Here is a 13,036-nt window from a genome sequence, read left to right on the forward strand (position 1 = left end):
GCAGCCATAAAAAAGGATGAGTTTGCGTCCTTTGTAGGGACATGGATGCAGCTGGAAACCATCATTCTTAGCAAACTATCACAAGAAGAGAAAACCAAACACCGCATGTTCTCACTCATAGGTGGGAACTGAACAATGAGCTCACTTGGACTCGGGAAGGGGAACATCACACACTGGGGCCTATCATGGGGAGGGGGGAGGGGGGAGGGATTGCATTGGGGAGTTATACCTGATATAAATGATGAATTGATGGGTGCTGACGAGTTGATGGGTGCAGCACACCAACATGGCACATGTATACATATGTAACCTGCACGTTATGCACATGTACCCTAGAACTTAAAGTATAATAAAAAAAAAAAAAAAAAAAAAAATAATTGGGTTTTTAACAATAAGTAAGTCCAGGCATGGTGGCTCAGGCCTGTAATCCAAGCACTTTGGGAGGCGGAGGCAGGTGGATCTCAAGGTGAGGAGTTCAAGACCAGTCTGGCCAACATAGTGAAACCCAGTCTCTACTGAAAATACAACAAAATAGCTGGGTGTGGTGGTGTGCGCCTGTAATCCCAGCTACTTGGGAGGCTGAGGCAAGAGAATCACGTCAAGCTGGGAGGCGGAGGTTGCAGTGAGCCAAGATTATGCCACTGCACTCTAGCCCAGGCAGCAGTGTGAGACTCGGTCTCTAAATAAATTAATTAATTAAATAAATAAATATAAAAATAAGTAAAGCCTCCCAATCACAGAAAATAGGAATATACCTTCACCACACCAATTTGTACTTTTACTTCCTATTCTTGAGGCTAGGTTCTAAATCCTAAAGATATTCCAACTAGTATTATATATACTTATCTATAGCCAGAGACAGCTTCTATCATGTTGTCCTTAGCAGTCAAGGTTATTAAAACCTTTTTTCTCCAGAAAGATCCCATAGGAAAAAAAGAAACCTCTCTGATTTGGCTCCAATCATACCCCACCCTCCACAACATCGACTTGATAGGCACAAAGGAAACAAAGATATGAAGGCAGAACATGTGGTTTCCAAACAAGAAAAATCCTATGAGGGAGGCAGGAGGGGAGAGGAATGATTCAGCCAATGCCCAGACTGAAATTGAGTAATATCAATTTCACTCATCTTTACATATCTTCAGGCTGCATGTTCTTGGAATAGGTTAGGAATAAATCCATGGTTTGTGGAGTACTAAAATACCTAGTGGTCTCCTGTATTCAACTGTAGCTTTCCTCAGCAGTTTCCAAGGCAGCCCCCAAGTCACTGAGAGAAGAATTTTGCTGGAACTGCATGCAGGACTTGCAGAGATTCCTCTCCACAGCTATAGAAGGGATTGTTTCAGGCCTGAATGTTCCAGGATTGGGTGCACCAGGTCTGAGTGTTCCAGGAATGGCTGCTCTAGGACTGGCTGTTCCAGGTCTGGTGCTCCAGGCTGAATTACTCCAGGTTTAGTTGCTCCACATTGAAAGGTTCCCAGACATGCTCGCCAAGCATCCTTGGGGGCAGGAAGAATAGAGGCTGGGGTAGGTAGGTGCTCAGGCCTTTGGAGTCATACCACTCTTTGGGCAGTTGTTTTTCTGCCACCTCTTATATTTTATTCTCTGGTTCTGGAACCAAGTCTTAACCTGTTTGTAGCTAAGATTCAGGATGCTGTAAAGTTCTTGCATCTGCTGGAGACTGAGGTATTTCTGTCTCTGAAATCTATCACTGAGTACACATAGCTGGGTGGAAGAGAACACAGCTCTGGTCGTCTGTTTCTTGACCAGGACTTTGTCTTCCTTTTTTGCAGTGCTCTTCTCTGCAGAAGTGAGTTATCTGCCTTTGGGACTGGTGAAAGAATTAGGGCTGTCCAGACTCTGTGTGAGGCATCTCAGCAGAAGATATATGCAAGGATGGATAGTTTGTTTCAGGCCCACAAATCACAGACATTGGTGAAGAGTCTTTACAGTTGGATGCTTCAGAGCAAGGCAGGCTTTGGGGACAAGCTGGATGCACACTCATGTTATTATTGAAAAAGGGGAGGAAAAAACTTAAGAGCTGGACTGTAAAAAAGGCTAATCCTTTAAGACTTTTTTTCTGGAAGATGTCAGAGGAATATGACCTCCAGAAGTGAAAGTATGAAGAAGTTGGGATGAAGTGAGTTCCCCAACAGTAACAGAAGGCAACCAGCTCAGTTCAGCCCTTTGGCTGCTTTTAAGAGTTTCTCTTCATCTTTGGTTTTCAGCAATTTGATTATAGTATTTTCAGGCGAGATTTTCTTTTTTTTTTGAAGATAGCGTCTCACTCTGTCACCCAGGCCAGAGTGCAGTGGCGTGATTCTGGCTCACTGCAACCTCTGCCTCCTGGGTTCAAGCAATTCTCCTGCCTGAGCCTGCTGCGTAGCTGGGATTACAGGTGCACACCACCACGCCCAGTTACTTTTGTATTTTTAGTAGAGACAGGGTTTCACCATATTAGCCAGGCTGATCTCCAACTCCAGACATCAGGTGGTCTGCCTGCCGTGGCCTCCCAAAGTGCAGGATTACAGGCATAAGCCACCACGCTAGGCCAAGATTTTCTTTGTATTTATCTTATTGGAGTTCATTACATTTCTTGAATATTTAAACGTATGTCTCTCACCAAGTTTGGGCACTTTTTGGCCATCATTTTCTTAATTATTTTTCTGCCCCATTCTCTCTCTCCTATCTTTGTAATTACAAACAGTTTGGTCTTTCAATATGGTCCTACAAATCAGTAAGACTCATTTTTTTCTTAGTATATTCGCTTCTTTTTTTTTTTTTAAGATTGCTTAATTTTTATTGATCTATCTTCAAGTTCACTGACTATTCTTTATCTCCAATCTGCTGATAAGCCCTTCTAGTGAATCTTTAGATATTGTATTTTTCAGTTCTAGAATTTCCATTTAGTTGCTTTTACAGAGTTTCTATTTTTCTGCAGGACATCCTATCTGTTTCTTCATTATGAACATATTTTTCTTTGCATCATTAAGCAGAGTTAAAAGACTTGCTTTAAATTCCTTGTCTGCTCATTAAAATCTGGAACAACAATGATGGTTGGTCTCCATCGTTACTTTTTCTCTTGAGTATGGAACACAGTTTACTGTCTGTCCTCATGTCTAGCAATATTTGAGAATATCTTAGACATTGAAAATGATGTGTTGCAGAGATTCTGGATTCTGTTATGTTATGCTGAAGACTATTCAATTTTTGTTTTAGCAGGCAGATATCTTGGCTGAACCCAAACTCCAAATTATGTTTTTCCTGCATAGGCAGGCAGCAGCTAAATCGCTGATGAACTATTTTAGCCTTAGCTTGGTTGCCTGAAGTTTTCCCCATCTATGTTTAGGTTAGGGGTTAGTCAGAGATTTTGGCAGTTTATATGTAGAGGTTAGGTCTTCCCTTATATGATTTTCTCTGTTCTGGAACATCTCTTCCTTTTCTCTTTTTTTCTTTTTTCTTTTCTTTTTTTTTTTTTTTTTTTTTTTTTTTGAGATGAAGTCTCACTCTGTCACCCGGGCTGGAGTGCAATGGCACGATCTTGGCTCACTGCAACATCTGCCTCCTGGGTTCAAGTGATTCTCCTGTCTCAGCCTCCTGAGTAGCTGGGACTACAGGCATGCACCACCACGCCCAGGTAATTTTTTGTATTTTTAGTAGAGACGGGGTTTCACCATGTTGGCCAAGCCAGTCTCGAACTCCGTACCTCAACTGGTTCACCTGCCTTGGCCTCCGAAAATGCTGGGATTACAGGTGTGAGCTACTGTGCCCAGCCTGAAACATCTCTTCTGACTTACAGCCATTGCCCCAAATGCTGTCCTTTGATTCTTCAAAAAGTAAGAATGCAGATTTCTTTTTAGTCTTCATCCTCTTTGAACAACTGAGTAGGCAAGTGGAAACTAACCCAGTGTTATTCTCTTCTTACAGTCTTCCAAGGGCTGATTACACTATAATTTCTGCCTCCTTGGTCACTCTTCAATTCCTCCAGATAGTTGCTTTTATATTTTGTTCAGAATTTATAAATGTTAGCCACTGGAGGGCTGATCCAATAGGAGCTACTACACCATTTTCAAAAGCCATTGCTACTTCAAAAGGCTTTCCAGATGGTTGAGTACTGCTCTATCAATCTCAATGATGTGAGAAGTACTTAGGCCATCTCAATCATCCTTATCCTTCTAAGTTAATCTAAGACAATGGTAGCCCTGCACTGACCACTAAGAAAGCATATATCTTGAGCCACTCATTCAACTATTATAACCTGGGACTTGGTATCTAGTTATTTCAAATCTAGTGATCATCACTGGGCTTTCATATTTTCCCCCAAGCAGCCAATTCACTCTATTGAACTAATAATTTGACTCACTGGGTAGAATAGCCACTCTATCTTAAGCTCTATTCTGGCTGGTGATTGGAACCCTCCTACTCTTGGACAGAATTTCAAGTTGCCCACTGCCTACCTGTAGTGGATTCACAAGTATTATTTGACTATCTACTTGTTTTTAAATCTTGTGCTAACAATAGCTGCCCTTGATTACAGATAAACTGTAATATTTATGCAGCTCAATGTCCCCTCCTGCTGTAACCAGCTTCTCTTAGAGCTTTCCTTGTCCAAGTAGATGAGACCAGTACCAAGCTTCTGTCTTTTCTCACTGAGTTAAATGCTATATCTCATTAATAGATTCCAAAATTGGAACAATAAACGATTTTAGAGAAGTAGTGGTCTTTTTAAACATCTCCGCAAAACTGAAAAATAGAAAACAAAATGATCCAAGGCTGTTAGATATTAAACTGTATCCAGAACAAATTCTGACACTACAAGAATTCATTGTTTCATTCCTTGAAGATATTTATTTAGCACCTATTTTGTGCAAGGCATTGTAGGAAGATACAAAGATAAATTTGATAGGATTCTGTATTCTAGAAACTCAGAGAATAATAGGGGTAAATTTGTTCATGAATAATTATGGGATAAAAAGGGTTAAGATTCATAAGTAAGGGTCCAACGTTATTCCTAGAATTGTTACCTAAGTGTTTTGGTTGACATTTCTTAATTTTAACTTCAATCTGTTTTAATATATATATATATATTTTTTTACATGCTCAAGGGCCTTATCATTTTGTGATCTAAGTCAGGACTCTTTAGACTATGTGTTCTTTAACATAATCAAAAGTTTTAGAGTCCTTTCAAATCTATTAATTTAGATAACTCCTGTAAGAACCTAAGTATTGCCACAAATTTAAAAAATAGGAAACAGAAGTCTGGAGTGTTTAAACTTAATACTTGCCTAAAATCACTCTGTTAGAAAGAAGCAGAGCCTAAAGCATGAATCTAGGTCTTCTGATTTTTATCAGCCCAATGCTTTTGCTAATGTTATACCTGATATACATTAGAGAAAAGAAAGAGATGCATGGAGAAAGTTATAAAGAAGGTAAAATGTACCAATTTTGTCAAGAGGTATGAGGAAGTAGTAAAGGTGTATGAATTTGGTCATCATAAGGGCAGTGGTGAGTTAGTTGCAAATCTCTTTCATTTAGTCCGATTAATCAATATTCAAGTTTTAAATCTAACTCTTCAATTTATTTATTGTCCTCCATGTAGGACAGACACTTCATGGTCTGATCACACTTTACTTGTCCAATATCATCTCTCCATATTTTCTACCTCATAGTCAATAATCCATACATATTGAGCTATAGTTACATGTTGCATAACAGTGGGAATATGTTCTGCAAAATGTGTTATTAGGTGATTTTGTCATTGTGTGAACATCATAGTATACACAAACCCAGATGTTACAACTTATTACACACCTAGGCTATATGGTATAACCTGTTGCTCCTAGACTACAAACCTGTACAGTATATTACTGTATTGAATACTCTAGGTAAATATAACATAATGGTAAGTATTCATGAATCTAAACATATCTAAATATAGAAAAAGTACAGTAAAAATATGCTATGAAAGATAAAAAATAGGCTGGGTGTGATGGCTCATGGGACCACCATTGTATATGTGGTCTGAAATTAAACAAAATGTCATTATGTGGCACGTGACTGTACATATTCTTTCCCTCCTTGAGAATATTCCAAGAGAATGGAGAGAATGGGCTTCCCATCTCTTTTCTCCTCTCCACTTAGCATAGTTGCTATCTATTGAAGGAAGCCATTCTTGACTACAACACCCCAGGATGGCTTAAATGCCCCTCTTACATTTTTCCCATGATATACCTAAGCTTAATCCTTTTCTAGCATTTAATACAGAAATATTATATTTTAATTACCAATTTAGCTTGTCTGTTGTCCCCATTAAACTATGAACTTCTTTGAGGGCAGGATAGTCCCTGTCATGGTTGTGTTTCCATAACTTAGCACAGTGGCTTTTGCACAAATATTTGTTGAGTGATTAATAAGGATTATAAGGAGTTACAAAGCAATGAAATATTCTAATCTAACCTCAAGAGCAACAATTTTGTTTATAGGTCATAGAAAGCGTATTCTGATCAAAACCCCAAACACAAAACTATTTAAACCTATTTAAACTTTGAACTTCTTTTGCAAGGATATCAAATCTGATCTTACCATTTCCTTTTTTATTTTTATTTTTTGAGACAGAGTCTTGCTCTGTCACCCAAGCTGGAGGGCAGTGGTGTGATGACAGCTTACTGCAGCCTCGACCTCCTGGGCTTAAGCAATCCTTCCTCTCAGCTTCCCATGTAGCTGGGACCACAGCTGTGAGCTACCATGACTGTTAATTAAATTTTATTTATTTATTTATACAGACAGGGTCTCACTATGTTGCTCAGGCTAGTCTCAAACTCCTGGGCTCAAGTGATCCTCCGGCCTTGGTCTCCCAGAGTGCTGGGATTACAGATGTGAGCCACTGTGTTTGGCTGACCTTACCATTTCCTATGAGTAATTCTGCTTAATTATAAATGTACTCACAATTATACTTCCATAGCTACAGCTCTAGAAGAACTGCATGAAATCTGAAAGATTTCTGTAATCACGAATAATTGTTTGACATTTTAAATACTTGTAGCTTAGATCAAGCAAAGCAAGTACTTTAGATAACCATAATTCTAAATTCTTAGTAGTATTGAGAATTTTGCTGATCTTCACTGTGGATTACACAAGTGGGTAAAATCATAGAATTTTCAAGCCAGCACTGATATAGGAAGAACTTAATGAAATATTTGTAATGGTAATAAATAGTATGGACCTCAGGATTTGAAGGGCCCAAGGAGATAACCAGGTTCATCCATCTAGTGTCTTTTGTATATGCATTTAGTTCTTTTGGAGTATTTTTTGAAATTATTTCAAAGTGGTTAGCTGGGCTTTGAATGACTATAGAAAAGGGACCATGGGGTTATAGAGATGGACTAAGTATATAATCTGTAAGTGAGAAATACCTATTCACACACTCTTGGCATTACTGTCAACCCACCTTTATTCAAGGCTTTCATAAAGATATACTGTAGAGATGATGCTTACAAATGCTCTTAGTACCTACCATATTATACAAACATTTTAAAAAAATTATGCATGCTTCTGGACAGCAGCAATGCACTGAATTTAATTTGTACATAGAGAATGGATTCATAAACAAGTTTATAAACTTTTTTTATAAAATTGTGTTTAATATTTATCATTATTAAATTTGTTCAATTTCTATGAAATTTAGTGGAATTTAAAGTCACTTACTTGGTCTTATAGACGTAGTATTAAGAGCTCTATAGATTAGAGAACAAGCTAACTCATTTTTCTCAAATATCTTCTCCATTCATACTCCAAATGATGGCATTATAGCATAAATATAAAGGAGTACAGCATAAATACATAGGGATATACAAAAAACATTTTGGGACTGAACTGGATATGATACCATTGGTGTCACTTAAATGCAATCCTGTCACTTGCTAAGGAAGAAAAAATTAGGCATTCCGTTGAAGAAGCAATTTAGCCAATGCATAATTCTTCATTTTTTGGATTAGCTTAGGTTGGAATAAATGAAAGATTTTGTTTTATAAGAAACCACACTTCTAAATGAGCAGGGGAGAAAAATAACTGTCACATATCCATACTTTATTATTAACTCATCTATCCTTTTAATTTAATGTCTCATTTATTTTTTCTATTAATAGTATTAAAAATGCTTATCACTTGTTTCACTTGTTAATTCTGACAATGAGATGACAACTTATGCAATTTCTCTCATCAAGTTTCATTTTTCAGCTTCATTCAAGTGGTTTATCTTCTGGCATCACCAAAGACAAAAGAACCAACCTGGATTTGTATAGCGTACGTGTGAATATGTGTGTGTATTGCACATCCAATCTTAAAAATATTATTTAAAGTTCCATAGATTTATCATCTAAAGGGATATTTAATTTAGTTTAAAAGGGAGCATATGTTAGCTGAATCAACTTCAGGATCTATTCCTTTGTATAAAGGGCTTTCACATGCCTTTCTCCTCAATTCTGAAAGCACAAAGTTCCTTATTCCCTTCACCATGAATAAGGCCGACATTTGACAGCTTCACAAGGCTGACAGGGTTACCCAACAGCCCACCCTCCCTATTCTCAATCCAATTAGACCTCTAATCCTCCAGATGAAAGGCCCAACTGCTCATGTTCCTCATGACAACGACAGCTATTGATTATTTGTCACTGCAGCTAACACCTTCCCTGTCGAGGCTGCTCTGACAGAAGCAAACCTACCAAATTAGACAGCACTTTATCTGCCCTGGAGGCCAAATGGCACAACAAGTAAAGGCTAATAAATGGTATAAAAATGAACAAATCATAACATTATGACAGGCTGATCGTTGCCAGCAGCCTCCAAGCTCAAGCTTGATGTTCTGTTAGTCTGGCTCCTTCTCTTTCCCCTCTGCTCTAGCTCCAACTTTGACTGAATTAAAGGCCAGAACAATTAAGGCATTTGACCAGCAAAGATAAGCCAATTGAAGTATCACCAAGGGACAAAAATGTCAATAACTGACTGCCATTTGTCAATACAAACATTCTGGAGATGCAAATGCTCCGGCCTCTGCTCTCCACTAGGCTGCACTGACTCGCTTTCCAGCGAGAGTCAGCCCAAATGGACAGTCTGTGGCTATTTAGCCAGAAGAAAAAAAAAAAATAAAGAAAAGAGAAAGAAATATCTCGTCCCAATAGAGGAAGTATTCTATGAAGTACAAGCAGGAGTCGCTGGGGTGGGGAAGAAGGATTGTATGAGAAAAAGAAAGATAGCAAAACAGGATTATTCTTCCTTTAAAAATATTCTAATATTAGACAACTGGAATCTCATAATATGTTTTTGCCCACAATATATGCCTCATGTAAGAAATCCTGGATCACTTGGGAGAATTAATAAAGCTATAACTTTAGAAGTACACTCATTCATTCAATAAGTATTTTTTGAGCACCAACTACTTGTCCTAGGCAATGGGGATAAACTAGTGAATAGACAGACCAAAAATAAATCCCTAACTTCATGGAGTTTATATTCTAGTGGGGCAAAAAACAAAAAGCAAGATAAATAAGTAAAATATATTGTATTTTAGATAGTGTTAAGTGCTAAGAAAAGACATAAAGCAGAGTAGGGAGAATACAATGTGTGAGGTGAGGCAGGTATTAGACAGGATTGCCAGAAAAGGGTTCACTGAGACAGTGACTTTTGAATAAGAAACTGATGAAAGCAAGGGAGTTCAACACAGAGATTCCTACTGGAACAGCATTCCTAGGAGAGGGAAGAACAAATGCAAAAACCTGTGATGAGAGCTTGACTCACCTACTAGAGGAACAGCACTGAGGTCAGAGTGGTGTACGTAGAGGAAATATGGGGAAGATTAGAAATAAGGTCATACAAACAACAGAATTCAGAACATGAAATAAAAGGCTTGATAGGTCACAGGAAATACTTAGTCTTTTACTCTGAGATGGAAAATCTTTTTTTTTTTTTTGAGACAGAGTCTCCCTCTGCCACCCAGGCTGGAGTGCAGTGGTGTGATCTTGGCTCACTGCAAACTCCAACTCCTGGGTTCAAATGATTCTTGTATCCCGGCCTCCAGCATAGCTGGGACTACAGGCACGCAACACCATGCCCGGCTAAGTTTTGTATTTTTAGCAGAGATGGGGTTTTGCCATGTTGGCCAGGTTGGTTTTGAACTCCTAACCTCAAGTGATCTGACTGCCTTGGTTTCCCAAAGTGCTGGTGTAAGCCACTGTGCTCGACTGTAAAATCCTTTAAAGGATCTGGAGCAGAGGAGTGACATGCTTTGATTTAAGTTTTAAAGGATAATTCTGGTTGATATGTTGGGCACAGACTGCAGGGGGCAAGAGCAGAAACCAGGAGACCAGTTAGGACACTATAATAATTATCCAAGCAAGATTACTACAATAATCTAAGCCAACGTGATGGTGGCCAGGACCAAAGTGGTGGTAGAGGGAATGTTGAGAAAAGTGGTTGCATTCTGGATAAATATAGATTTGTTGATAAATCAACAAATCAAATTTGTTTATAGACACCAGTATCATACAGGTGAAAAGGACTTTGTATAAAAATATTAATAGGTGCTTAATGTGTGTTAGTTGAATTCTCTACCTGGCAGTTCTGTTTAAAATGCTATGCCTTGCAGCAAGGGATCTGTGGCTTCTTTTTTCTTAGGCAGGGTCTCACTCTGTTGCCCAGGCTGGAGTACAGTGGTGCGAGCATGGCTCCCAGCAGCCGTGACCGCCCAGGCTCAAGTGATCCTTCCACCTCAGCTTCCTGAGTAGCTGGGACTACAGGCATGTGCCACCATGCCTGGCTAGTTTTCGTTTTGTTTTGTTTTTGTTGTTGTTTGTGGAGATGGGATCTTGCTGTGTTGCCAGGGCTGGTCTTGAACTCCTGGGCTCAACCCATCATCCTGCCTAGGTTTCCCAAAGGAGCTCTGGTTAAACACAAATTTTCTAAAGATGACTTTGACTTTAAGAACAGACTTTGGAGTCAAACAGATATGTGTTTGAAGCCTGGTTCTGCCACTTAATGACAAATTACTCAAGCTCTTGAGTCTCAGGTTTTTCATCTAGATAATGTGATATTCTATCATTCTTGACTGGGTGAGCAAAAGGAGTAGAGATATAAGAAGAGGTTAAGTTTCCTTTTAGCCCAGAATTAGAATAGGAGGTGATGAAATAATATTTTTATTGCTTAAAAAATCCCCAAGCTCTGTCCACTATAAAAGCCTAAAAACAATCACCAACCTGGTAGTAGTGAGCACCCTAGATCCTAGATCGTGTTCTCCAAATACTTTTTCCCACTAAAAGTAAAGCTATTGGAGAAACAGCTGATTCCAGGTCTGAAGCAGAAAATATAGAAATGAATCTGGAATATTTGGATATAGCAGATAGCAAGTGAGCTATCAAATACTGGGCTTATGTCAAATGGATCCAGAAGTCTACTTGAAGGGCCTCCCACAGGACAAAAATGGAGTAATTTGAATACTAATTAAGGATAATAACTTCAATGGATTGATATAGCAAATAGGTTAAATTATATTAAAAAATTCTAGGCCTTGTTCATAATGATGCTAAAAATGAAAAAATTAATTGATTATTCTAGGAGGATGCCAGGAAACCAATTCATTATTTTGAAAATTGGTAAATAAAGAGGGAGAATCAAGCATTCATCCTTCCTTTCCTATATGAACTGTACCATTCAGTAATCTAATAGTAGACAAGGGGAAGTTTCTCTTTAATGAATTATTCCAGCTAATAACGGTAGGATAGATGGTAGAATTAGAATAACATCATTTTGCAACTCCTAATGAACAATGGGCTCTAGGCACTGAGCATCACTAAGTGTTACAATCATAAAAATAGACACAATGAAACATTATGTCCCTCCTAAGAATGAATGTACCATAATAATAAAACAGTTTGCCAAAAATTGAACTGTAATTCTAACAAAAAAGACATGATAAATGCTTGAGGTGATGAATACTCACTTACCCTGATATGACTATGACACATTGCATGCCTGTATCGAAACATTACATGTACCCCATAAATACATATACCTACTAAATACCCATAAAAATGAGAAATTTAAAAAAAGAAAAAAAAATTAAACAATAATCAGATCAAGTCTTTAGATCCAACAGCTAACTTACAGGAAATACATAGGTCTGAGGAATAGGTTTATCACACCTGAAGGGAGAATCATCTTACTGAGATAATCAGTCTAGACTAAGACATCAAGTTAGGGCAGGGGTTAAGCCACAATAGCCAAAAAATTATAAACAAACAAACAAAAAAAGCCAAAAGAAACAGAGAGAGATGGAGAGTGAATCTATAGATTAAAAAAGACTTGACATATCAGCCAATCACAATATATAGCCCTTATTTGGAATCCATTTCAAACATGTGTAAATAAACAAAAACATTTATGACATTTATGAGACAATGGAAATTTGAACATCAAGGGGCCATTTTATGATACTATGATATTAAGTGATTCCTGCTACATTTTTTGAAAAGTATTATCATGATTCTATCTTAAAAGGTCATTTCCTCTTAGAAATACATATTGATATACCTAGAACTTAAAGTATAATAAAAAAAAGAAATACATATTGATATAATGATATCACTGCAATATCTGAGATTTGCTTCAACATGGGAAGGGGAGAAGTTAATGAAGGAATACAAGAAATAAGATTAGCATGACCTGGTAATTACTGAAGCTGAGTGATGATACACAGAGGGTCATTTTAGTATTCTATTTTTGAATATGTTTGAAGTTCTCCTTAAGAAAACATTTTAAAAAATGAAGCTTAAAAAAAAACTTAGTGTCAAAGTCATTGACTCTTCCTTTTCCATCTGTAATTTGCAGAAAATTCAAGATATATTTAATATTGGCTACAACACGGTGACTATAGTTAATAATAATGTATTATATGATTGAAAATTGCTAACAGAGTAGATTTTCAGTGTTGATACCATGTGTAAATATGAGGTAGTAAAGATGTTAATTATATACTACCTCATAATGA

The 13,036-nt window shown here is 37.7% G+C and overlaps 1 protein-coding gene and 1 pseudogene across 5 annotated transcripts in view; both read right to left on the reverse strand.

The window, feature by feature from the left end:
* The window catches only part of INVS (inversin), a 234,441-nt gene that overhangs the window by 162,342 nt on the left and 59,063 nt on the right, over positions 1 to 13,036 (reverse strand). The gene's annotated exons all lie outside the window — the stretch shown is intronic.
* LOC111536384 lies at positions 678 to 2,136 on the reverse strand (annotated as a pseudogene).

Source organism: Piliocolobus tephrosceles, chromosome 14 (genome assembly GCF_002776525.5).
Source record: "Piliocolobus tephrosceles isolate RC106 chromosome 14, ASM277652v3, whole genome shotgun sequence".
Lineage (NCBI taxonomy): Eukaryota > Metazoa > Chordata > Mammalia > Primates > Cercopithecidae > Piliocolobus > Piliocolobus tephrosceles.